Source organism: Podarcis cretensis, assembly GCF_951804945.1.
Source record: "Podarcis cretensis genome assembly, chromosome: 1".
NCBI lineage: Eukaryota > Metazoa > Chordata > Lepidosauria > Squamata > Lacertidae > Podarcis > Podarcis cretensis.
The window spans coordinates 73,646,819-73,671,257 of record NC_137170.1 but is presented as its reverse complement, the minus strand read 5'-3'; the positions used below and the strand labels follow the sequence as shown (position 1 = coordinate 73,671,257).

At 40.5% G+C, this 24,439-nt stretch overlaps 1 protein-coding gene across 8 annotated transcripts in view; it reads left to right on the top strand.

Moving 5' to 3' along the window:
- SOX6 (SRY-box transcription factor 6) overlaps positions 1-24,439 on the top strand; it is a 435,786-nt gene that overhangs the window by 40,027 nt on the left and 371,320 nt on the right. For 7 of the 8 annotated variants that reach the window (XM_079966105.1, XM_079966106.1, XM_079966103.1 and 4 more), the window contains exon 2: positions 20,765-20,835. The exons of the other annotated variant lie outside the window; for it this stretch is intronic. The gene's annotated coding sequence lies outside the window, so the exon portion shown is untranslated. The remainder of the gene's footprint in view (positions 1-20,764; positions 20,836-24,439) is intronic. 8 annotated transcript variants of the gene reach the window in all.

The window sequence follows — 24,439 nt, the reverse complement described above, 5'->3', positions numbered from 1 at the left end:
TCTAGGTGTGTGTCCTTGCCACCCCATTGATATGGATAGAAATAAGATAAGCTAAACTCTGGAGTCAGTGTCCCTAAAGGAAATATGCTAGTCAGTATTAAAGCCTGGTTGACCCAATGGAACAAACATTTTGTATCGAACTCCAGTTCTGGTGGTCCTAATGGCATTTAGAAATGACTGACCTTAACTGGATTGAGGCCAGGGTGTTTTAAGATGATTTTGAAGAGTCCCTATCCCCTCTCCCCGCCTTCTGTTAATCTTTGGGCCAAGGAATAAAGAGGTCTAGGAATAAATCAATTTACATTTGTTTTCAAACTGTAAATTGTAGCAACTGATCACATAATAGAACAGTACATAAGACAGGAAGTCCATCTTCAGGCCAGAGGGCTGCCTCTTTAACAAAGGGAGCAGAGCAGAGTTTAGGAGAGGTGGACTAGAGGCAGAGGTGCAAAAGGTCTCAAGTTTGCCTCTGGACCTCATTGAAGCAAGCTGCTCACTAGGAGCTCTTTTGGGATTGTGACAGCAGCCCCACCTTGCTGTGTCCTTTTAGATTCCTCCTCAGGACCAGAGCATGACGTGGGTAATGATGTTGATGATTGAATCTATTATTATATTGATTTCCCTCCCTTCATCAGCAGGTCACAGGGTGGGTTACAACCATTTAAAATTCAGTATTAAAAACACTTCTGACATTTGCTTGAAAATTCTCCTTTGTTTGTCATCTTCCTTTCACATCAGTGTACACCAATTGGGAGGTAAATTCAATAGGGCTTCCTCCCAAACCTTAGCTGGATTGGGGCCACATTATTTATTAGGTAGGACTTAAATGTATAAGTGTTTGTGGGAGTTGGGCATTGAAAGCTACTTCATTTGCTCATCAGACCATAAAGATTTTCTTTCTATTTAGAACCCTTATGATTAGCTGAGCTATGGCCTGCGAGAAAAGAAGGATTTGAAAACAGTGGTCAATGATCCATGAAATAAGGGGGATTTTCACAATGCCTTTCAGTGAGGAGTTATGGCTCATTGGTCAAACAATGTGTGTTTTCAGAATCAACATGTGCCAAAATAGACATTTGCTCAAATGTAGTGCAAGTTATCAGTATTTTTTAATATTGACCGAGTTAGAGATCCTATCATTCAACCATAAGGGAAACCCCCCCCCATTTTTAAGTTCACTGTGGCTTAATTATTTATGCTGGTAGTTGAAACCAAATAAATAAATTCACTCAAAACATTGACTGGGTAAAAGTCTACCTTCAGTATTTATGCCTCTATGGGTGTGTTTTTTTAAAGCAAATCTTTTTTGCTCATATCTAAGAAATAGTACAACTATTTTAAACATTTGTAAGTGACATGCTCACTCAGAATTGAATTTCAGGGACGTATACATAATAATTTAAAATCTTCAGTACTATTTCCATCTACCTGTGGCCCTGTGAATATTTCCATTCCTGACTTGCAAATGTACTGCCAGCTTCCTTAAAAGCCAGAATATCCAAAGCAGATTGATTGAAAACTTGCATGTGTACATCACATATTCTTGCCTGGTTCAGTAGTAATGAGAAACCGTGTTTTCCTGATATGTGAATGACCTATTGAGTTGATTTCCCACACATACATCTTCTTTTGTATTCCAGAGAACAAGATTAGAAACATTTTTTATTTTAAACTAACCAGAGTTTCCTGTGACAGGAACTGTGGTTTGTTTAAACAATAGTTTCACAACAAGCCAGTACCTGAAACCACCAGTCCACAGTTTCCCAAGTTCAGATGCCACGAGGAACTATCTATCTAACATATGTTCTACAAAATAAAGTTCTTTCCATATAAATACTTTCCTTTCTGATGTTCTTCACAGAAATTATCACAATCACTTAGAAGAATTACAATCCACAATGAAATGGTTCTCCATAGAATAAACAGAGCAGCTCACCTGTGAAGGTGATCACATTTTTAAAAGTTGTTTCAAAATGAAGGACTTTAATAAGATCCAAAATCATGTACATCTTGAATTCTTTAGAACCATAATTTTTACATTTGTGCAAATGTTGGTTGCAAACTTTTTATTTTGTTGCAACATGGGAGAAGAAAAATAATAATTTATCCATACACAATAGCTTCTGGGTTTGAAATTGTTCTCAAGAACTTTGATAATGCACAGATACACATACATGTATTAGGGGACCTAATTGTGTGGGAAGTGCTTATGTATGGTGTCTTCTCTGGCTACTTCATTCTCCATACCATGGACCTCAGGGTGATATATTTGAATCCTACTTTGCATCTTATGTCATAAGCAATGAACCAGAATAAGATGTCATGGAAGAATCATGTTTGCTGCTGTTGGAAGCAGTAGATCTATGTCTCCACCCTCTCCCTTGTGTCTAGACTGACTAACAGAAAAGTGGCATATTTGCCATCACTCATTTAAATATGGTTATAGCCTTAACTTTTTCTGGCTCAGGTTTATATTTGTCTGCTCTTCAAGAAGGCCAGTGAAGTCCACTTCTGATTTGACAATAAAAGTAATATAAAAATATAGCGGTGCTTGAATATGAACAGCACAATCGTTTCGGACTAATATGACTCACTGTAACCTGATCACTCATAGATCAACTGAGTCTATTGTAGTTTAATTTGCCATATGATTGACTTGATGCTAAGTATTATAGGAAAATATCCTCACTAGACATTAACAAAAACTTTATTGTCTGAGTAGAGAGTGATTGATGGGCAATAGTGAATTATAATGTTGGTTAAAGGTGTTTTGTTGCTTTACAGAAACACACACACACACACAAATAAATAAATTCTACAGTACATTGGAAAAAGCTTTGCAAACTTTGAATTTTGTGAACCACGTTTAGGCCCAGCCAATGCATGCAAAATAAGGTGCAGTAGCTGATGGAAACACAACTACATAAGTGCAGTTGCTCAGGGCAAAGTGTCGTCCATTTCTCCCCCACCCCCACTTTTCATCTTTTAGGATGTGTTACTTTGGAATTCAGTGCTGTCCACTCATGAGTGGAATAGACTTCTGCTTGCGTAGTGGGACTATAGCTTCATCTCCTCCCCACTGCTGTTTTCGGTGTCTCCCTTGAGCATGCTTCAAAGCAGATTTTGGTGATGTGGGATAAGCTGTGAGGGGATGGGGAGGAAAGAAAGATGACACCCAATTTCATGATTAGATGTCCACTTTCACAAGGTTGGATTCCTCCCAAAATAGATCTAAACATTAATCTTCCCAAAATTAGCAATGGTAGGATTTGGGACAATTTTTAGAACATTAGTCTACAAATCCAATGTTTGCAGATCTTCAGATACTGCATTTTAAAGCTTTTTTCCAATTTACAGTCTCCAATATCCTTGATTTATAGCTCTGATTCCAACCTGGCATTTATTTTCTAAATGGCCTGATTTTGCTTTTGATGAGCATTTAATTATTGAATAACACTATAAATTCTGTGAAATGTTATTGCTGTAAACTTGCATTAACAAAGGGTATCAATATTGTATGAGAGTTATGCAGACCATTACATGAGTGGAAGTTTTTGTTTGGTCCAAAGCATGGATTCAGCCTGCCAGCACATCTGTACTAACCTCCAATATTTAACAAAATAAGGATTCACCTGTTCTCATTTTAAAGATCACTGCTCAAGTCTGTCCTCCCATTCTGCATTGCTGAAGGCTGTACTCTGTTATTGTTGTTTATTAATTTATATACTGCTTAATGCCTAGGTGGCTTCTAAGCAGTTTCTAAAACAAAAACCAATTGCACAACATTGTTAAAATGCAGAATAAATTGTAAATACCCTATAATTTAAATGCAGCATTAAACAATCCCATTAAAATATTTAAAACATCCATGATCACAGTATGCAATAAAACAATGCCATTAAAACAGCAATTAAGATAGGATGTCCAAATCTAGAGATCAAGAGAATGACAGTGTAAACAGACGCATCTTTAAAAGTCTGTGGAATGCTAATACAGCAGGCAGTGCATTCAAGAACACTGGTGCCACCAGTGATGAAGCCCATGTCACTAAAAGCCAATAATCAACAGGCTATGGTAAGACTAACTGTGTTCTCTTTGTTGGTCTAAGTCTTCCACCCACCCTCCCTTGTATTTTTGCCTTGTTCAATGCTTAACCTTGCTATGGACATTGTATTTGGGGCCAGCAAGGAATTTTCCCACTAGGGCAAATTGGCTCACACCTTGTGGTTTTGCCTTCCTAATAGCAATTGTCATAACTTTGGCAGTTTAGGCACTGGGTAAGCCTTAGTCTTGGCTGGAGGGGAGATTATAGCCTCTGCCTGCTCCTCTTGAGGAAAATGGTATTCCATTAAAGGGATTCGGGGGAACTGCTTCTGTCCAGATGTCCAAGATGGCGATCCTGTGTGGGAGTTCCTATTTGATGTAGGTCATAAGTTTCCCTTGCTTCTGGTTATACCCAGCACCTTTGCCAAAACTCTTACATCTATTGTCAATAGTTGTGGTCTTATTTGCCTCCAAATACATTGCATTGCCTGGTTATTCTATGAGATGTGGCGGGTGGTGGTGTGGCACCTGGGCACCCGAGAGAGTTTGCAGCACATATACACTGAGAGAGAAAAAAGGGGAAAGAACCATTAAAAGGAAGGAACATGCTTCTATAACACCCTTGACACCAATAAAATATGATTCATGCCTGCATAAATTATTATTTGTCAAGCTGAGCTCAGCCAGAAGTTCGGTCAATCTTCTATTTTGTGGTCTGCCTGGAATTGCAAAATGTGTGTCCATTGGCCTGCATTTGGTGTGGCCTGCATGAAGGTCACCAGTTCTGCATTTTGGTAAATGGTGTTTCCGTTGCACCAGAAGCAATGCTGGCCACATGACCCAGACAGCTGTCTGTGGCAAACGCCGGCTCCCTCGGCCTGAAGGGAGATGAGCGCTGCATCCCATAGTCGCCTTTGACTGGATTTAACTGTCCCTTACCTTTACCTTTACCTTTACCTTTGGTTTAATATAAAATTTGGGTCAAAAAGTTCATGACACTATTCAGTTGAGAAAAGACAAACCCCCTCTCCAAAGCACCACTGTCTTTGACAGTGCTGATACTTGCGGCATCTTGAGAATATTGTGTGCTTAGAAAAAAGCTTGTCAATTAGTGCTGTGAAGTAGCAGTTCATTTATTAGAAAGTGACTTTTTTTCGAGCAGTTTAGCCACCTACTTTCTTGCTCCTTCGTCACAAGCTTTTTAGGTTTAATTAGCAGCTAATTCAGTGACTCATTTATCAAGGTGCCCTTGATTCCCCCTCTCCAGTTCACTTCCAATTCCCTGAAGCAGAAATAGGAATTTGTGTGTGTACATGTGTTTTCTGGGTGTGTTGGTGAGTGCTCTGCATAGCACTATGACTTAATTTGTCTTCTCTTCACTCACCTTTTATGTACTGACCAGAATTTTATCCTGATTCTAGGCAATGATAATGTTGCTGTCATTGATGTCCTGGGACAATGTATTTGCGTGTCGAGGTCCCCAGGGCCACCCCAATAACTCACACATCACACAGAATTTTTTGTTTAAGATTTTTGGCATAATTTTGGCCACAACTTTATTAAAATACAAATTTGTGAGTGGTTGCTTAGGCATTGGTTGCGACTATCTGCCGCCACCATGGGGGACAGACTGACATTCCGCACGATGCGAAAGTCAGAATAGGGGAATACACTTGGGGGTAGCGACGGAGCAGGGAACCTGCCCTCACCCCAAATGCAACCAGGAGCTCATTGCTATGGCCCGAGCCCCCTTGACAGAGTGGACAAGCAATAATTAGCCCCCAATTCCTTTAATGGAATCCCTTGCAGCAGCAGCATTGTAGGGGCAGGCACAGCCAATCCATGCCCCTCAACCAACCAAACCATAAACCAATGCCTAACCTCAACCTTACAAGTTGTGACAATTTGCTATGCAGTAGGCAAAAACCCAATGGCCCCAGCCAATTAGCCAGATGGACAAAATTCCTACCGGGCCCCTGCCCCAAGAGCAGACGACCCCATGATAGGCATAGCAAGATCAAAGCGAACAACCCTAATTCTAGGGAGGGGGGGACAGGCAATCCGATGCACGGGCGAAAAGAGGAAGCCCTAGCCTCGTGCAAGGAGTTTTAGCATTTCTGGCTGCCAATCAACAAATGGCAACATTAACTTCTTCCCAACAACAAGGGAAGCCCCAATCGCATCAGTGGCCAACGATCAATTAGCCCACCTCACAACTTTGGAGTGTCCTGGCGGCCCCCACCGCAACACGTGCTCTCCATGAAGGAGAACACGCTACCCCCCAGTTACACATTCTTCTGGGTGATTCAATAGTTCACACAAATAAGATCCAGGTTACTCCATTTTGGATGCTGTTACTCCATTTTGTTTTGTTTTGTTTTAGTTTTGGTCTGGTAAGACTGGTAGTTATATTTAGGGCTGTGAGTAGAATCATATAATTGTAGAGTTAGAAAGGACCCTGAGGATCATCTAGTCCAACCCTCTGCAATGCAGGAATATGCAGCTGTCCCATATGGGGATCACACCTGCAACCTTGGCATTATCAGCACTGAGAGCACTGAGTTATCCACTGTATTCTAATACTGCCCCATCCATGGTCTGCTCTAATGTTTGTATTACCCAAATACTTTTAAAAATATTTCCATAGGAGAAATATAAAAAGCAGCTGTTTTTGAGAAGCACTCCTGTACTTGTGCAGAATTCAAGAATATATAAGCCCTTGTTATATTTTCTTTTAAATTCACACAATCCACTCAGTGGTGTAGTGTGAGTTGCCAGTGCCTGGGGCCATGAGGAGGGGTGGGAGTGGGTGTGTGGGAGGCACATTCAACTGCCTAACGGCATCTGTGTCACCCAGCAGATTGCAGCCGCAGAGTTACAAAGAGTAGAGTTGTTCCAATGTCTGGAGAGGTCATTTCTTGGTTCACGTGGAGAAACCGTTTTCAACGGAGCCCAACAACATAAGCATGCAGCTGTATTAAGGCAGCAGCACTGGGCGTTGACATTTTGCACCTGGGGCAACTGCCCCTCCCCCTCCAATACATATAATTTTTCACTTCCCTGCTCAGGGAAGTTTTTAATATGTGACATTTTAGTGTATCTTTCATCTTTGTTGGAGGCCGCCCAGAGTGGCTGGGGAGGCCCAGCCAGATGGGCGGGGTACAAATAATAAATTATTATTATTATTATTATTATTATTCACTAATTTTATTTACCAATAGATAATGTATCTAGGTACCAGTAACCTTTATTATATTTGTGTTCCTTACCACATAACTTGACGTGCCACTAACTATACTGTTTAAAAACTCTTTTTCTCCATCATCTTCTTTAGAATGAACCATACATTAAGTTGCTTGCAATAAGCTGGAAAGCTACCTAATCTTTATTTAGCATGAAAAATTGGTCACTTGTAAATCCGGTAAAAGGAGGCGCTAATCGGGGCAGTGTTGCCTATATTTAACCTTGGAGTGCACATTCAGGCATGCTTACGTATCAGCTTGTGACCTTTTAATGTTATGCATGTTTGTTACTAGAGGATGCTATGTAGAAGGCTGTATTTGGTGTCTTGCCAAGCTCTTTTTGTTTCTAGCTTTTAAAGTTTCATTGTTTGTGATAGCTGCACTTAGATTTATTTGTGAAATCAGTTTTATTTCATTTTTAAAAATTCATTATCTGCAGAATCCTTGAAATTTAGAGGGTTCATCCGACCATATTTGTTCAGAAATTTTGGCTTAAAGTAAAATAAGATGTGTGCAATATACACTGTGAACCTGGAAGTGCCCTTAGGAATCTAGCCCATGCTGGTGTGGCTAGTCTTCTCTTGTACTATTTATTTTTAGGCGTCAATATAAAAGAATGAATTTGCAGTGTGAAGTGCTGTTTTCCGATGTGTTAGAAGCTACCTTTGGGATTTTTAGCATCTCTGGTGTTACTAACTCAACTTGGTATTTTAAGCACACTCATGCAAGTTGGAAAAACAAAACTGCATAGGCTGTGATGATGCAACGGCCTCTCTTCTGATCGTTGTTTTGCAATTCTTTTGGCATCTGTTGCTTTGGTACTCCTCTGGCTTGACTGGAGGGATCAGACATCATCATGAAGTGAACATAGTTTCACTGCTGAGCAGTTGCTTTCCGTTCTTGTCACTGGCTTTGAGTCACTAGGCTTTGTTGATTCACCATCTTAAACAGATGATGAAATATGACCAAACTGGCAACAGGAATCAGAGGTGAGGACAGTATTTGACTCACCAATGTCAAATTTGCCAAGTACTCAGTGCAGATGTCTGTTTTTATGGGAGTTACAAGCAGGGGTCTTGGTCAGTTGAAATCTAAGTATCAGGGGATCCTATGGCCACAGAATGTTGAATGCAACAACAGCTCTGCATTGGAAGCATGCCAGATACAAGCATTGATGGCTGCCTTATAATAAGCCCTTATTATTATATTAAACTTATCCCCTGCTTTTGACCAACAAGTCCCAGAGTGGGTTTGCAATTCAAAACTCAGAAATTAAAAACAGTTAAAGCAAATAGGGATAAGGTGGTTCCTGTTGCTTCAGATGAGTGAGAATATGTATGCTTACTCCTTTAGGGAGTAAGGCATGCCTAGCTAAAAGAAAGAATTCAAAACAAATCTGCAAACAGAATCCTTCACTTTAAATTGTAAACTTTAGAGTAATTTGTACTCTAGTCATTTAGTGAGACTATTCATTACTGGACTAGATGACCCTCGGGGTCCCAGTCTAATTCTTCAATTCTGTTTTCTGTTCTTTGGTATTTCATTAAGTTCAAAATGAACTAAAGCATCCTACAATACCAGGTGTACAGAACAGCACATTTTTTAAAAATAAAGGAGAGTTCTACCTTAAAATAAAATTAGCACTTAAAATAAAATTAGTTGTTGACGTTAACCTTACTTAATAATGAGGATCATTAAGTTATTGTGGATAATTGGTTAAATTATATCAAATTATTTAAACTACAACTCTTCTTTTTGTTTTAAAATGGGATGCTGTGTTAACATTCTGGGATAAAAAGAGAAAAGAAACTTGTAACATATCTCAGTAGCCATCCCTCTTGTTATCAGCTTTGCATCTTTGTTTGTCTGTTGTAGGGGGTAGTGGGTGGTGGCATCCCAGGGTACCCATATGTAACAAAAACTTCATGTAAAGAATCTTTAACTTTAACTTGCTGCTTTCCAGTAATCTACAAGACAGAAGCAAAACATGCATGTTAACTCGTGACCAGTCTTTGCAGAGAGATTTAAAGTACAAAGCTTTTTCTTTGTGGTTAAATGCTGATGCATGCTCCTTCCATGTATTCTGTACATGTATGCTGAAGAGCACATCACAACATACCATCACATGGTAACAAAGATACATTGTGGACATTTCCTTTATGGATATTATCTGCCATCAACTCACAGCAGCACAACATCTCTTCCATCAGCAAGATAGGCAATCCAACTTCAGACTGGCCATCAATTAGAGCTGGAAAGACACACAGAGTATGAAGTGATCAGTCCTCATTACAAGTACTCAACTGGCAACCAATGCCATCCACACAGAATGGTAGGAGTGAAAGGGACCTTCATTAAATTCAATCCCCTGGACATGATAGAGACTGAAGATGTGCTTATGCCAACATGATATTGTGCTGCAGTATTGTGTGCTGTAGATTCTGAGCAATATTGTGGCAATTGTTTTCTTTGTCAGGGCCCAGGTTGTAATATATGAACCATAAACAGAATAACATTTGAACATGTGCAGAGTGCAATTTCCTCATAAATGAGTCACCAGAACTTTTTGTGCAGGCTTTCAGATGAGAGAGGGTGTTCCTTCCTTGAAAGGTTCTGAGCCTCAAAACTCTTGTTATTTTTTTTTTAAAGAGCAGTTGCACCATTTAAGAACAGAAAACCAATTCTGGTGTACTGCTTTCACTCACCCTTATCATACAAATAATGTGTGCATATATTTATGACGGGACGCAGGTGGCGCTGTGGGTTAAAGCCTCAGCGCCTAGGGCTTGCCGATCGAAAGGTCGGCGGTTCGAATCCCTGCGGCGGGGTGCGCTCCCGCTGCTCGGTCCCAGCGCCTGCCAACCTAGCAGTTCGAAAGCACCTCCGGGTGCAAGTAGATAAATAGGGACCGCTTACCAGCGGGAAGGTAAACGGCGTTTCCGTGTGCGGCTCTGGCTCGCCAGAGCAGCAATGTCACGCTGGCCACGTGACCCGGAAGTGTCTCCGGACAGCGCTGGCCCCTGGCCTCTTAAGTGAGATGGGCGCACAACCCCAGAGTCTGTCAAGACTGGCCCGTACGGGCAGGGGTACCTTTACCTTTACCTTTATATTTATGACAGAGTCCTCATATGATCTTTGTGAATTATGAGTATTCTTCAGAAAACCCAAGAGAAAATAAACAGTCTTGTCATCATAACCTTTGCACAAGAAGTGGGGTCTAGATTCTTAACACTGCACAGTTACCTAGGAGTGAACTCAGTGGGACGTCCTACTGAGTAAACATCATTAACATAATAGGATTGAGGTAGTTGTAATATCCAAAGACCAAAGCATCTGGCATGATAGATCACTCAGACTTCTGTGATTTTAAATCTCTCTTTCTGGCATTTAGTAAGGTGGTTGTAATCCAGTATGGCAGCAATTGTTGGGAGTTCAGAGCCTAGCTTCTTTAGAATGTATTTACAATCTCAGTACTAAGAAGTACTCGTCAGAATACCTAGTATTGACACTTGGCTACTGTGAGAGAAAATGGCACCGTCCTTTTTGGATCATCTTTAAAAATAGACTTGTATGAAGAAGTAAAAAACACCAGAGTCAACTGGGGACATTGTGAAGCCAAGCCAGTCCAGTTCTTCGTTTGATTGTCTGACATTCATCTGAAGCAGCGCTGATAGGTGATCCTGAGTCCAGCATTGGTTTGTGCTGCTTTTTGTTTTTCGCAAGGGTAGCTACTGCAGTAGTTTCACATTAAAGACATAATTCTAAAATGCTTGAAGTACAAACTTGAAATTGTACAATACATATTTTTTTTGTACAGAGTAAAATTTTATATATAATTACAAACATCTCCCCATGCTTCTTGTGCTCTCTCCCACAATTCCAGTTGCGGGCATCAGAGATTAGGGATTACTCATTCAGAAAGGTCTTTATGTGAGGGTGCAACAAACTTCTCCTGGGCTGCTCACTGGTCAAGCAGTTTACAATCACTGACATCTGTCAGACCTTTTTCAATATGTTGGCTCTTGGAGAACCCTGGAGAAATGTCAAGATGTCCTTAGGTGACACAAGAAAAGATGATACTCATACCATGGGGGAAATGTCTCCCAAGTGTTTGGTAAATTAACAACTCTATGCAAGCAGCTACAACTGTAACCGCCATTTAAGATTTCATTTGACTGGTGGATTGTATTCACCATTTGATTTTCAAAGCTAAAAAAGTGCAGAGAAGTAGGAAAAGAAGAAGACCATGCCCACCTATTTTGAAAATCCTATTGTTTGTAGGAAGTTGCCTACAACTTGGATACAGTTGACCTGTAGTAGTCTGTACTTGCTGAATAACTGTGGAACATTGAATTCTTCTTGGAGACAAATAGGTTCATCTTTTAGTGCTTTCACTAAGCAAACTGGAAGTAAGTGTTCCGGTTTGCAAACATTTTTTGGAAGCCGAACATCCAATGCGGCTTCCACTTGAGTGCAGGAAGCTCCTGCAGCTAATCGGAAGCCGTGCCTTGGTTTTCAAATGGTTTCGGGAGTCAAATGGACTCCTGGAATGGATTAAGTTTGAGAACCAAGGTACCACTGTATTCCAGTGGATTACTTCTGAGCAAGAATGCACAGTATTGCACAGCATACCATCTAACTTCTAAAAATACAGTACATTTGCAGTGAATAGCCCAGCAGTTTTATTTAATATCTAACCTCTAAAATAAAATGTAATATATATCCTTTTAATAATGGTAGATAAAGTTGATATGAAGTAGACTGTAGTGAATCAATATGATTCTTTTCTGTTATATAATTGAATTTTAGTTTACTTCAATATGGAGTTCATTAAAAAGACTTGACTGCATGTTCAATTACAGGGTTGAATGGGATGTTATAGTCTTCACGATTAAGCTGCCACTTATATCTGTGCTTAATATAACAATCACTGGGAGAAAGAAATCTGCCTTTTACATAGAATGATAGTTTTGCATAGAATGATCCTTTAACAAGCTTAATCTGAGCATTATTATGTTAAATATAACATAGTGGGAGAATTTGTTGAAATGTACAAATCTGAATACCAGAGTTTCATGTGCCTTGCATGTGGAGATCTCTCTCCACTGTACAGATGATCAGAACTAACAGTGGTGATTACATGTTTAGAGAGAGGAAGTGAAGCGTAGAAAGAGGGAAGGCAGGAAAAACATTCTGGATCTGTTCATTACCACAATCGTCTGTATGTATGTGTGTGTGTACGTGTGGGCACACGTATGTGCACATACTGTTCAGCAGTGCCTAATACATATGCTGAAGGGCTGAATGCTGATTCTTTCCTCCTCACAGCATGGAAGGGACTGGATCCAAAAGTGCAATTAAAAATGGAAATTTATCTTTGTGAACTGCTAATCCTTGCTGGGTTAGAATGCCTTTACACATTTTTAATTGATCTGTATAACTGCTGTCACCAATGAAATTATCTGTGTTTTATTGCTAAATTGGGCACTTGGAAATGAAGCTGGGTGCTGTCCAGCTGGTGACAGGACCTTTTCAGTATTGGGCCCTCATTTGCAAAAATGCTCAGTGCAAAATAAGGTGCATCAGTCTTCCACATAGTTAACGTTCAGGTGGGCTTTTTAAACATTGCCGATCACCTGGGCATTTGACAGCTGAAATACTTTTCTTTTTTGCAGCCTTGAAATCATTAGCTCTGAGGCAGTTTTCTTTAATGCATGACCTTAATTGTATTGTTTTGCTGTTTGCTACACTAGGCTCCTTTTTGAAGAGCGGGATAGAAATTCAAATAAATAAATAATAAAAACTCACTGTCATTTGATAAGCTTGTTAACATTTTTAGTGCAATGGGGCTGCAAACTCATATGTAGCCTTTGGGTATCTTATGGATGTGAAACTACTTTGCTTGCAACCGCTAGCAGCTTTTATCTTCCCTCTCTTTTTTAGAATAATACAGCTAGACAGATTTTATTTCTAGGGTAGGTGTGGGGAAACCAGTAAAATGCCAAGAAAGGTTTAATTCTACTGGTACTTCTCTGTACCCATGATAAATGTTTGGGAATTGATCGGGCCTGCAGAGGAGAGTGTGATTTACAGTGATACCTCAGGTTAAGAACTTAATTTGTTCTGGAGGTCCGTTCTTAACCTGAAACTGTTTTTAACCTGAGGTACCACTTTAGCTAATGGGGCCTCCCGCTGCTGCCACGCCGCCGGAGAATGATTTCTGTTCTTATCCTGAAGCAAAATTTTTAACCCGAGATACTATTTCTGGGTTAGCGGAGTCTGTAACCTGAAGCGTATGTGACCTGAAGTGTATGTAACCCGAGGTACCACTGTACTGTGGTTTTTGATCTTGGATTAAGGCTGCAATCCTAAATCCACTTTCCTGGAAGTAAGCGCCATTGAATTCAACAGGAATTACTTATAAGTGAACATGTTTAGGGCTGCAGGGTAAAACAAATATTAGTATGACACTGCTGTTTGTTAAGCAACAATAACAAAAGTTTGGTATATTTCAGCTTAATGTGGCACAATCTAGAGTACTCTGTGAGTATAGCAGCAATGCCTTGAGATACTGTGGTTCAAGCATTCCAAAAAATCAGGTTTTCTAATTTGCCAGAACAGTGGTACCTCGCAAGACGAATGCCTCGAAAGACGAAAAACTCGCAAAACAAAAGAGTTTTTTGAGTTGCTTCGCAAGACGGATTTCCCTATGGGCTTCCTTCGCAAGACGAAAACGTCTTGCAAGTTTGTTTCCTTTGTCTTGCAAGTTTGTTTCCTTTTTCTTAAAACCGTGCATTCACTTCGAGGAGCAACTCATAGCACGCGGTGTGGTAGCCTTTTTTGAGGTTTTTGAAGACTTTGGTGATTTTTGAAGCTTTTCCAAAGTCCGTGCTTCGCAAGACGAAAAAATCGCAAGACGAAAAAACTCGTGGAACGAATTAATTTTGTCTTGCGAGGCACCACTGAATTTAAGGATACTGGCACTCTGTACATGCTCATAAGCATATTCCCAGCACTTGAGCTAATACACAGAAAACAGACTCTGGGTTTGAGTGATGTCTGTAATGAAACCTTGGCAGGCAGGCAGAGGTAGGATTTACTTAATAGGGTGTGTACATAATGCAAGCTTTGAAAATGGTTTGTGCATTTAAACTGAGACCACAAGCAGCTGCTGTAGTTTTACAGCAGCCCGTGTAATGCAAATAACACTGTAAATAGCAAGCCAATAATGGTCCATATTAGTTTCTCTAGTGAACAGCATAATAAAATATTTAGAGAAGTAAACTGCTAGTAAAATTGGCAGAGGATGTTGTTTGGCAGGGTCTTGGGGAGGGAGTGCTTTGTGGAACACCTTATCTGAATTTTGTGTTTTTGAGAACCACTTGTTACAAAAATGCCCTCAAAGGTGGAGTCCTTTGATAACTTATAAGGTTGGCAACTTGGCAAATTACCAGGCATGAGAGTCAAATGCATATTGTTGGTATAAGACTGCCAGCATTGTGGGACACAGTTGGTTTTTTTAAAATCCCTTGATTAACAATGGATTTGTACAAATGTGCACTCTGAAACCTTTGAAATGTGCTGAAAAAGAGAGGAGGGGGAGTGAGAATCTTGAGACTGGATCATAGTTGAAGTCCTATGAAGAAAAACAGCCCAATAGAATCACAAATGCATTATATTTAAGAAAAAGGAAACAGAGGAATGAAAGAGGCCCTGATTTTGAAGGGGAAGAGGTGAGGGAAATGATTAGGAAGTGTTCTTCTCAAGCTAATCGGTTTCTTTCTGCTTAATGAGATGTATACTTTAGCATGAGACAATCAGGAAGAGGAGCCAAAGTGACAGATCACCACCTTTTGCATTTATTTATTTTTTAATATCAGCAATGCTTGAGGAATTTGATATTACTGTATTCCAATACAAACTGACCAAATGCACTCAAGCTAAATGTGTGGATCAAAAAATAGTTATCATTCCAATTTTGCACATTTCTGACATTTGTGGTGCAGTATTTGGCCGAGGAAGCATCAAAATACATTTCAAAATGAATATCTTTTAAAATAAAAAAATGCATATCTTGAGACAAAATATGTTGAAAAATGCATATTTTGTAAGAGCACATGTTGAAAAATACACATTTGATTACTAATTTTTGTGCAGGTTTTTCTTAAATAAACATTTTCTGCACATGTGATGTCAAGTGTGGGACAGGTAGAGACATGTCTGCCAGTGCACAACTGGGAGCCTTAAAATGTGCTCCTGATTGTACATTGCCAAGGGAGGCTCATTGTCACTATTTATAAGCTGATCTGTGGTGAAAGCACGGCAGCCATGGGGAACTTGGTCGCACTGTTGATTCCTGCAGAAAGCAGGTTTGGCGCCATCACCTAGCAGTTGACAAGCAGTGACTTCAAGCCTCATTTGGCTTGGATTTAATTTGGTAGCACTGCTTGCCATGCTGCAAAGGAAAAACCATTTGCCCCACACCACTGCAAGATCACTTGTTATATGGACAAGTTGGGGACATGCCAGTGGGGAGAGGGGATATTGAGGAGTATCGGAATAGAGTGTCAAAGAGGGGAATGTAAGGTATGTACAGTGGTACCTCGCAAGACGAATGCCTCGTAAGACGAAAAACTCGCAAGACGAAAGAGTTTTTCGTTTTTTGAGTTGCTTCGCAAGACGGATTTCCCTATGGGCTTGCTTCGCAAGACGAAAACGTCTTGCAAGTTTGTTTCCTTTGTCTTGCAAGTTTGTTTCCTTTTTCTTAAAACCGTGCATTCAGGGGGTGCAGTTGCGACTTGACTTCGAGGAGCAACTCATAACTCATAGCACGCGGTGTGGTAGCCTTTTTTGAGGTTTTTGAAGACTTTGGTGATTTTTGAAGCTTTTCCAAAATCCGTGCTTCGCAAGACGAAAAAAATCACAAGACGAAAAAACTCGCAGAACGAATTAATTTCGTCTTGCGAGGTACCACTGTATGTGAAAGCCTGGTTTGGCAAATATTTGTCAAAGAAGTGGGTCTCTAAAACAGTGGCCTTGCTCAAATGAAACTGAGTTGAGTAGACTGAGCTTTACCTTTTGGTCCCCACCCCCTGCCTGACAGCCTTTATAATAGTGCAGCCTGCAGCTGATTCCCAGTTCTGAGGTGTTATCTGAACAACGGGAGGCCTTAATTAGCTCAGGATCACTGGACATGGTTAGTCCTTTTCTGTCTTCTCACTTACGCATATTTTTGCCCTAAGCATCAAGACTTTCAGATGCAAATCTTTCCAGTGCTGTTCTTTTGCTGGCCTGTAGTTCTCCTCCTCTTAAAAAAGAAAGAGGAAGTCTATAATAAAAATACATTTAGCAGAGCATAGAGACTGTGTTGAGTCTCTCTCTGTGTGTGTGTATTTAACCTTCATGCTTAATTGTGTAACCCATTATATAGTGTTGATGCTTTGTTCCTAAATTCACTACATGAGGTGCTGTGCATTAAAGTGTATTTATACTTTTTCGGATTAATTAGCTGTGACCTTACGAACTGCTGTCCTTGTTTAATTGGTGTCTCCAAAGCACAGTAATGGCATAAATCATCTGATAATGAGATTCAGAGCTGGTTGCAGACATATATAATAGCATCGCATTGATAATAGCAAATGAGATTTGTTGATTCTACATTGGGTTATAGCTAGGGTTGCTACCTCTTTTGGGAGGGGCTTGCTCCCGTGCCTTTAATAGCAGCTCAGAAATTAAGAAGGTAATACCTTGACTCATTACTTATATCAGTTCCCAGAAAAGTTACATTTGTTGAATTTGTGTCACATGTAGCTCTAAAAGCAGGATTGGAAGGAGAGGCGGGAATGCCAATTCTTACTGTAGCAGAGATTATGCACCTAGAAGTAGACGTTTCGTATGGTGGGGACTTGGCTGAAATGTATGAGGGTGCTGAAGTATGAAGCTGCTGCATTCAAATGTAAGAAAGCAATGGCAAATGCCTGGGTCACATGATTCTTCCCCCCTTCACCTTCTACAGTTTCCTAAAGCACTTTGAGTTTCTTGACAAGCAACAGTTTGCTGTTGCATGCAAACATACTATGCTATGAGATGCTCAAACTACAGTTTGTCACATTTGATTGTGAAGAGTGAAGGAAGAGCAGGAGGAGGGAATAGCTCACCACAGCTCATTAACAGTGCCAAGCTATTGTTTGGGATTATGTTTTAGTTAGAGCAACCAGTGTGGTGTTACAGCAGAAGCACACTTCACAAACCCACGTTGCTGCTGATTACCAGGAGCAGGAGAGTGGGGCGTTCAGAGTTGTGTGGACACACCAGTGGAGCCCTATTTGGCACTCCTGCTAGTGTGCCCATTCAGGCTCAACCTTGCCACCACTCTCCTCTGCCTATACCCCATCCATTCAAGTGGGAACAATTCAGTATCCTCCATGGCACCATCCCACTGCGTTGGTTGCTCCTGCAGTTTGAGTTCAGTCAATAGTTCACATTAAGAAAGGGGGAAATCTTCACATGCTAGATAATTGTGTATTTTGGGGTAAGTTAGTATACAGGTATGGATGGGCACATGATACCTGATTATTTAGAAATGACTTCTAAAGTTTCGAACTGGCAGATACCTCATAAATCACCAGTTTAGCTTTTGAGTTTGAGATGTTTTAAATGTTCAGTGTTCAACCCCCAGGTTGCCCTTAGCAGTGCTTTGTTTCTAGAACAAAAAGGGTGCCGGTACTCTGGGCAGTTGCCCTGGGTGCAAAATTTCCCCGGGACAATTACCGTACTTTTCCGTGTATAAGATTAGGGCTTTTTTTACTTCAAAATAATGTTAAAGGGTGGTAGTCTTATACATGGGGACAATCTCTCCCCCCCCCATTTTCTTAATTTTGAGTCCCCCCAAAATAGGGAGCGTCTTATACACGGGGGCGTGTTATACAAGGAAAAATATGGTACGTGTAATGCGATTACATGTTTTACCGGCACTTCATTAAGATCTTGGTATATAGTTATTACAGGGTGCATGGTAATTAAATGCTGCACCACCATACCTTTTACTGTACTCTCAGTACCTGACTATGCAGGCATATTTTCACCACAGGGTCATACCATCCAACATCCTGCTGTGACACAGGCTTGCAGCTCCTTCCCCAAGCCCAGGAAGTGTTTGCCCAGCTTAGGGAAGGAGGTGTGATGCTCCGACATCTCTCCCTCCTCCTTTGTTCCCAAAAGATGGCAATACTGCATAATGTTGCATACAGCCGGAAAAAACCCACTGGCCTTCAGGTTGAAAAGTGGTTTTCCATCCCTATTTTGAAGATTTAGTTAACGTGGAGAAATTACAGAAACTTATGGCATGTTTGTATATGTTTTTTTAACGCATGGGGACTGTATATATGGGAGCAGGGAAGCAGCCAGGTCAGAATGGCTTTAGGTTTCAGAGCAGTATCAGGTTGCTTAAAAACATGCAAAAAATTTATGGTACATCCCCTCCCCAAGATAGTTATTTGCAGGCCAGCTGCAAAAACTCCCAACCACTAGCTATCAAACTATTTTGCCCAGCCCCCAATCAAACAGGTGAGGTATGTCTGGTCTCTATTAGCCACCCGCCATGAATTCTCATTTAAGCAAGCCTTAGTGGCTGATGTTTCCATTTATTAGTGTATTTCAATGATACGTATACCATAGATTCTTAGATAAATGAACCCAAAAGATGGATAGCTCAGTTGGTTATAGCATGGTGCTGACAATGTCAAGGTTGCAAGTTCAGTCCCCGTAAGAGACAGCTGCATATTGCTGCTTTGCAGGGAGTTGGACTAGATAATTCTCAGGGTCCCTTCTAACTCTGAGATAAAGCTTCTACGTGAGGTAACAGATCAGCCAATTGCTGCCTTATAATCTGTCTCATGATTGCAGCATCTCTAACAGCAATGGGGTATCATGGCCCTTCCAGATGTTGTTGGCTACCCAATTCCCTCTACCCCTGGCCATTGGCAATGCTCTCTGGGGCTTCTGGGAGTTGTAGTTCAGCAGTAGCTCGAAGGCCCAGGTTCCCCTACTGCTATATTCTGCTTATCTGATGAAGTTGCTTCCAGTGGTTCAGCAATATAATACTAGGGAAAGGGCTGAAGGGTAGAGCATCTGTTTTGCATACAGGAAGCCCCTGGTTCATTCCTTGTCACCTCCAGGAATAGCCAGGAAAGATTCCCTGCCTGGAACCCTGGAGAGCTGCTGCCAGTCAGTGCTGACAATACTGGACTAAATAGACCAAAGGTTTGACTCAATACAAGGAAGCTTTGTATGTTTCCCCTGATAAAAAAGCAGAAAAGAATTTTAAAACATTTCCACAATGTGTAGCGTCTCAGAGTCAGATTGACAGGTGAAAGACCACAAAAGGGCCTTTCAAAAGTAATATAATTTTGAAGTTGTGAAAGCTTTTGCGCATGAAGCCTTTGCGACTGCAATTCTGAGGTTTACCAGGCTCCTGGAAATGAATGCATTTTTTTACTTGCAGTTCCATCTTTCAAAATTATCAGTTGTGAACAATTCAGTGGGAGTAGTACAGGATTTCGATCCAAGCTTAGTGCTTTTGTATTCATGTCTATTTTCAGGGCAGTGTTACTGGTATCCATGCCCATGTTCTGGAAAGAAAATAAGGGCTTTGCAACAAAGTGCCTTTTGTTTTCCCGAGAACTAAAACAGCTGCATACAGACCAAACAATAAAAATAAACTCCTGCCGAACTACCTTCTAACACACGGGGGTTCTGGAGAGAGGAAACCAGGGATATTTAGAGGTATAAAGTGACTCATTGTGCTAGCAAAAGAATGTTATAAGGCAAGCCTGTGGCTTGGAGTTGCATCTGTTACCTTTCTAGTCAGTACTGACGGGCATTTAGGAAGGGAAGCAGGGGGCGGGGGCTTAAATTGAATAATGCCTAATACTGACTGCATTGTACTAGACTAACTTGCAGCCCAGTCCACAAGATACATAGACCAAAGAACTTGGATTCAGTCCCAAAGGCATTCACTATTGAATTTTAACCTATGGAGACTGAAAGCAGCATTTCTGTACTTTTGGGTCATTTGCATTGCATTTTCAACGTTGAAAAAGCACATCTAAATGTTTTCTATTAACGTATGTTGGCATGCATAACAAAAAGCAATTTATCTTTTTTTTAAAAAAAAGTGTGTGTGTGTGTGTGTGTGTGTGTGTGTGTGTGTGTGTGTGACAGTCTTGTCTCATGTTTGCCTTTCTGACGGTTTATAGATGCCAGCAATGGATAAGGTTGCTATGTGAAATGGAAAACAATGAAATATGTATTTCTCTTGGTATTCACAGTCTGAAAAGCACATCTGTGTAAAGCGTTCATCTTAAATGGGTGGAAAGGATACCCCCCCCCAAATAAATGAATCAAAATGTCTCTTAAATTAAGAGGAATACAAAAAATGGCCATTTTGCTTACACTTTTCTTCCTCTTGTGTCTTTTAGGTCAGTTTCATGAATTCAAAAGAAACTTACCAGTGATTTCTGGGTGCCTGGGCTGGTTGACTTGTGTATTTGTAAGTACTGATATGTTTTATGACTACTTTGTACCTTACAGGAAGTTCCTCCCCCCTCCATCTTTATGTGCTTTATTTGTAAAAAAATAAATAGAAATGAGGTGTTGATGTTCATATTTTGATTAAACAGCTGTGTTTTTCAGCACAAAATGGCTGCTATGGGCAGAAAAAGAAAGGGCTACTAGTGAGTGCCATCACAAAAAACATAGTGTATTTATAAATATATATTAAAAGGTTACATGTTGATTTTCCATAGATTTAAGTGTACAACACACATACACGGTTGAAATAAATAGCCTAAAACTTTGGGTGCAATCATACTTGCTCCATGCATGGAACATGCCGTGGAGACATTTTCTCCCTGCCCCCCATGGCATCTTCATGCCTAACCACTGCTGCTTTCTTCTCACGCTACATTGCAACCAGACTATAAACTTCAAATTGGGCCCTTCTGTGTCTCGTACGGATGCACTCAGCTACTGACTCCTCTTCAGCATCTGCATGCTGTGTTGCTCCACCTTTTGCTGAGGGTAGCCTATATCACAGTTATACTGATGCTTCATTGAGAGGTAAGGACTCATTGTCTGCCTCAGCTGCCTAGCAGCAATGTAATAATTAGATGAGCAAAATAGTCCAGGTGCTCAAGCTAAATAAGAGAGTTAGGATTTGATGGAGGTACTTTTAAATTGGTATGCCTGCGTTCTGCATAAAGCAGAGATGGGGGAATGTTTGGCCCTCCAGATGTTGTTGGATTACAACTCCCATTGTCCCGGTTTATTGTCTGATGAGGGTTGAAGTTCAACAATGTCTGAAGGGCCACAGGTTACCCACAGCCGGATGATACCCTTCTCATGAATGTTCTTTACTTACCCTGTTCACAACATGGAATAATTAAGAGTGCAATCCTCTGAACATTTCCTTGAGAGTAAGCCCTATTGAATTCACACTGTGCAGAATATTTAGAATGTAGAATTCAAATAAAAATCCCATTCTGAAACATGGATCTACATACAGTAGTGAATATTTCCATTCTCTCTTGTAATTGGTGTTTGTGTAATGGTGGGGGGTGAATGAGCAAAACATTTACATGGACACTAGAATTTTCAAAGGGTGCTTCCAGATGGGAAAACAGGTTGTCCAGATATTGCAATTGGGTGGTTGGCAGCATTTCTTTTAAATTTATCGGAATTCCCCCCCCCCAAAAAAAAAGAGTAAATCCAGATTAAATTAGGGGTGGAATATGGGATAGCATTTTGATTCCAACAACTTTGTGTGGATGCTGCAAAAAAAATGACCTGCAGGTGGAGAACCCACTTGTCTGGAAGCACCCTGTGGTGTAAAACATTGAATTTGTTCTCAGTTGAAAGAATTGTGAGTATGTTTGTGTGTGTGTGTTTTAATCATATTTGCTTAACCTGGAATGAAAAAAAACAATGAGTCCTGAACACTGACCCCTCAAAAAAGGCAAGCTGACTGAGGAAGAAATGTTGACCTATGAAATATCAACCCTGCATTTTTCTACTTGTGGGTTTCATTCTGGTTTTGGTCAAATGAGAAGACATATGTGATCAAGCAAACAGCTTTCAGGTTACAGTGAGCAGGCTGTGTGGTTCATATATCGAATAATGAAGCATTATATGAAACAAGACTGATATTTAGTCTGTGCAAAGTTAACAGCAAAAGTCTAATTGACTTAGGATTTTATCCAAGTGAATTTCTTTAAAACAGCTGAGACCAGAATTTGATGTGTGTCTACTTGGAAGTAAGTCCCCCATATTCAGTTGGGCTTCACTCCAAGTGTGCTTTAGGATGGTGGCCTAAGACACATTGATAGGGTCATGAAACAAATCTTACATTGCAGCTGATAATCCATGCTCTGTCATTGAAAGGGTTTATGGTACTGTTTAGGAATTATTTATCAGAAAAAGTCTGCAATGGATTCTGGGCTGATTCACACATGCTTTGCATTACTTGATGTGTCATTCCTTGATTGCTCAAACATTCAGTTGCAAATCCACTTAACTGGAAAGCATTGTCTTAAGTACTATGAGACAGTATGGAAGTTCTAGTATTTAAGCTGTTCTTTGTCATTCATGGGGATGCAGGTGGCGCTGTTGGTTAAACCACAGAGCCTAGGACTTGCCGATCAGAAGGTCAGCGGTTCGAATCCCCATGACGGGGTGAGCTCCCGTTGCTCAGTCCCTGCTCCTGCCAACCTAGCAGTTCAAAAGCATGTCAAAGTGCAAGTAGATAAATAGGTACCGCTCCGTCGGGAAGGTAAACGGCATTTCCATGCACTGCTCTGGTTTGCCAGAAGTGGCTTAGTCATGCTGGCCACATGACCTGGAAGCTGTACGCGAGATGAGCACCACAACCCCAGAGTCCGCCACGACTGGACCTAATGGTCAGGGATCCCTTTACCTTTACCTTGTTGTTCATGCATACATGTCATCATGAGATCCTGCAGTTGTTAAGGGATGAATATTGAGCTTGTGAACCAACCTCCACACAATATATTATATGTTGCCCTATTCAGGCATTCATCATCTTCAAGGTTAAATCAACACAAGAGAGAGGAAAGCAGGAATGAGTGGGCTAGCTTTGTGCTTATCCCATTGTTGTCACCTTCCACAACTTGTAGTTTTTGATTTTCTAGGGACCCCTTCATGTTTTCACAGATGTATTCTGTAACATGAAATTCATGGAACAATAGTGCATTTGTGGAGGAATTATAATGAATCACCCACACACCTATCCAATGTATTAGTTATTCTGTGATGCTTTCCCAATGCTATCACATTATTGCCATCTTGAGGGACACTCTTGTGCTATAGTACAACAAAGAAGCAAAAATGTGGCAAAATGTTAGCAGGAAGTTATGGGATGTTCACTGATTGGAAGTGAAGCAGTATGGCCATTGCAAAATAAGATGAACTCTTGAATGGGGCTTGTATCACACAAATAAGTAATAAGAAACTGTTCATCCCAGTGAGTTTACAGAGCCAGTGTGATGCAGTTGTTAAGACTAGGATCAAGGGTAAAGGTAACTGAATGCAGCTGAATGTTAACCCACAGCGCTATCCGCATCCCTAGGATCAAAGTTACCCAGTTTCAAATCACCACTCAACCACAAAGATCACAAGGTGACCTTAGGCTGAGAAATAGTGACTGCTGCTTCTAACTTGCAATTTGTGCTGCAAATTGTCTGGTCTTTCACTTCATGGTGTGTGTTTCTTATCTCTGCTTGTTTTTGCTGAGTTGTTTTGTATCCTATTTTTAGAGGCATGGTGTTGGGCAAATACAAACTTTTGTACATTTATTGAATGAAGGAGAACTACTGGAAGACTAGTAAATCAAGAGTGAGATAAATTGATGTGGGTTTTTTTTGGTATTTTGCAATTACATCATGTTTTATAATATTTTTGCAATTACGGTACATAGTATGTATGCTTTTTAATGGTCTAAAAATGAAAGAGGATGTTTGATCACAGAAATGGCAAATTTGGGGAAACTGGTGGAAAGTATTTTTCAAGATAACATAGCCATGCATTTAGAAGAAAAAGCCTTGTTGAAGAGAGCCAGCATGGCTTCTGCAAGGGCTAGT